This window comes from Piliocolobus tephrosceles, chromosome 19 (assembly GCF_002776525.5).
Source record: "Piliocolobus tephrosceles isolate RC106 chromosome 19, ASM277652v3, whole genome shotgun sequence".
Classification (NCBI taxonomy): domain Eukaryota; kingdom Metazoa; phylum Chordata; class Mammalia; order Primates; family Cercopithecidae; genus Piliocolobus; species Piliocolobus tephrosceles.
This window is the reverse complement of record NC_045452.1, coordinates 36090633-36094455: the sequence shown is the minus strand read 5'-3', so window position 1 is coordinate 36094455 and position 3823 is coordinate 36090633.

The window sequence follows — 3823 nt, the reverse complement described above, 5'->3', positions numbered from 1 at the left end:
ATCAGCACAAACACCATCACCATCACCACCACCATCATCACCATCACTACTGTCACCACTACCATCACTACCATCATCACCATCCTCACCATCAGCACAAACACCACCACCATCACCACCACCACCACCATCCTCACCATCACCACTATTACCACCACTGTCCCCACCACTGCCACCACCACCATCACCACTACCATCACCATCCTCATCATCACCACTGTCACCACCACTGCCACCACCACCATCACCACTATCACCACTACCGTCACTACCACCACCATCCTCACCATGACCACTATCACCACTGTCCTTGCCACTGCCACCACCACCATCACCACTACCATCACCATCCTCATCACCACCACAAACACCACCACCATCACCACTACCATCACCGTCCTCATCATCACCACAAACACCACCACCATCACCACTACCATCACCGTCCTCATCATCACCACTGTCACCACCACCATCACCACTACCATCACCATCCTCATCATCACCACAAACACCACCACCATCACCACTACCATCACCATCCTCATCACCACCACAAACACCACCACCATCACCACTACCATCACCGTCCTCATCATCACCACAAACACCACCACCATCACCACTACCATCACCGTCCTCATCATCACCACTGCCACCACCACCATCACCACTACCATCACCATCCTCATCATCACCACTGTCCCCACCACTGTCCCCACCACTGCCACCACCAGCACCATCACCACCACCTCATATCATCACCATCACCACCACCAGCATCACCACTGTCACTATCACCACTGTCACCATCGCCACCACAAAAACTACTGTTTTCATGACCACCACTATCACTAGGAATATCAGATCCATGATCACCACCATTGCCACCACCAACAACCTCTTGATACAGTCTTCCAGGGGTTTTTGAGAGACTTATTATGGCATCTTTATTGGATATCTCAACAGCTGAAAAGCAGAAACTAGCATCTGCCAGCACCTCTCTGCCAGCCACCCTGCTGGGCACTGTTCCTCTTATTAGTTGCTTCAGCCCTCTGAACAACTCTGCAGTTTGGTCATTGCAGGTTCCATCAGAAGCTGGGGATAAGTGAGTAATTTTCTCAAGGCCACACAACTAGAGGTTGGGAGGAGTGGGGATTGAAACCAGGTCTGGTTCCTGCACACCTGCCCTTCTTACTTCCAGCAGCGTAACGGCATGGGGTGAGTGGGTCTGTGGGGAGAAGGGTTTAACTCCAGGGCCTGAGGCTTCAGGTGGGAGAGGGGCTTCCCTCAGCTCCCTGCAGTGACTGTCCCAAGCCAGATCAGGGCAAGGATGAGCAGCAGAACCAAGGTGAAGAGGCTTCTCAAGGCTTGGCAAACACAGGCCACACGGCAGAGCTGTGCTGTGGGCTTGGCTGCCCCCCGGGTAGACCAGCACATCCTCTCTGGACAAGGGCTCCACCAGCAGCCCAGGGCAGCACCAGCCCCTCCTCAGCTCCCCAAGGCCAGCTGACATTGGCAGGCTGCCCTTGGCACCAAGGTGGGAGGAGGGTGACTGAGGGGAGCTCTGCCCAGGACACCTGGCAGCCAGTCTGCTAAGGAGTGCCCCTCCCACAGCGCTTAGGGGACTTGCCTTGCCTGCAGGGACTTCCCTCCCCTCTGCTGAAATGCCCTTCTCTCCCCCGACTCCTCCCTCCCTCCTCTCCTCTCTCTCTCTTGCCTCTCCCCTTCCTTCCCTCTCTTTCTTCCTTTCTTTTTCCCTATCAAAAACAAATGAACAAAAAACACAAAAAGCCATGCAAACTGCTTGCTGGCCAGGGCTGCTCTGCAGGCTCCAGCATGCACCGGGAACTCCCCAGCAGGTGACGCACGGCCGCCACCCTGCTCACGTCCTCCTCTCGCACATCCCAGGGAAGGTCAGAAGTAGAGCTGGACAGAGGCCAGCAGCAGGGACCTCTGAACCCTGCACGGTGGCGGGGGGGCTGTGTTCCATAGAGCTGGGCAGAAATGCTGTGCCTGCTCGTGGGAGCTCCACTCCACCTGGTGGTAGGAACATACCATGCTAAGGACAAGGTAAGAAGGCTTGGAGATCACATGCGACTTATCCAAGGTCACAGGGAGCCACACCTGCCACACCTCTACTCCTCCACTCTGCCCAGCTACCACACTGTGTGCTCCTGGAGCTGAATGAGGTGTGAGCTCTCGCTGGGTCACGGCCAGTGGGGAACAGGCAGTCACAGGCCGTGAGACTGGGCCCGGGGCACTGCAGGCAGGGCCAAACCCTCCTCTCGTTGTGAACGGAGGAACCCCACTGGGCAGCAGGCCACAATTTCACCATTAGAAATGCATTTGTTTTTAGTTACCACGCTGTCCTGTTGCACAGGTCACCAACACGTACGTTTTTCTGGGAGGCCCACACCCAGGCACAGCATCCCTGCCCACTCTCCAAGGTCAGAGCAGCCTGGAGATGGGTGAACGCCTGGGCCCTCCGGCTCCATGGCCACAGAAAGCAGACCAGCCCAGGCCCACCCTTGGTGTGTGACAACCCACAGCTCTCTTGGCCCGGGAACAGGCTGGCATAGGGCAGGCTCAGGGACAGGGTCTCTTCCAGACCTGGCCAGGGGCAGGGCCAGAACTCAGAGGCCTTTGCCAAGCCTTGATTCCAAGCAATGGATATCAAGAACAGTGAACAACAAATTAGCACCAGTTGTGCACATAGTAAAGCCTCCTGTCTCCCCACAGCACCCCTCCTGTGACACCGGGGGAGAGCCCCTCCTATCCTGGGCCAGCTCTCTGCATGCCCTGACCTGGCCCAGGCTGCCTTGCTCCTGTTCCTCAGGCCACCGCTGGCTTTCCAGTTGTCCTGGGGCTGACACCTTGGGGGCTGGGTGGGTGACTGAGATCTGCCTTGTGTGTGCCAAGGTCAGGGAGCGAGGTCGCTGGCTAGCCCCCCAGCACCCAGTCCCTCAGACACCAAGCAGCTCCTGACTCCCCAGGGAGAAGTTCTGACGACGTGTTCCCTTTGGCAGCCGCACAGGACGGCACCTTAAAGTAGGAGCCCGTGACGACTGGGGCTTGTATGCAGCCAGCTTTACCCGGGCGCCCTCACTCACAGTACCGTGAGGCGGGCAGGCTGTGTGGGGCCACGGCACAGGCTCTGGACCCAGACAGGCCACTGTGTCAACTCAGGAGAGTGACTCAGCCTCATAGCGCTTCTTCTCCTTCTCTGGAAGACGGAGCAGGATGGAATCGCTGGCCTGATACCAGGACAAGAAGCAATCCCAGGGGAGAAGTTCTAGGTCAGTGCCTGCTCCACAGGAGGCGTGAACACTTCCCGGACGAGGCGCAGGTCCTCATCCCACTGACAGATTCAGAACCGCAACCCAGAGACCCAGGTGCCGGTCCAGGGGCAGGAGCACGTGAGGCCAGAGGTGAGGCACAGCTGGGTCCCATGCCCGCTGCCCCGACACCAGCCACGCTGCTGAGAGGGACGATCAGGCCTTCCCCATCTGCCTGCAAAGGCGTGTGTTGTGCCGCTCCTCGATGGGAGGCAGCAGCAGCCGGGGACAAGCAGGCAAGGATGCTCCCAGACACGAGGGTTGACTCCAGGACCCCTGGCAGGGGAGAGAGAACTGAGACAGGGAAGTGGGGCCCCCAGCAGCCCTGTGTGGCCAAGCAGGCTGCCACCATGGGCACAGGGCCAATCCCTGCCAGGCAACACTGTCCCACACTGCAGCTACCCCGCCCACCGGAGGGCAGCCACAGACGCTGAGCACTTCCCAGACGCCAGGACAAAATGACTCGGAGGCCGGCCGCAGTGACC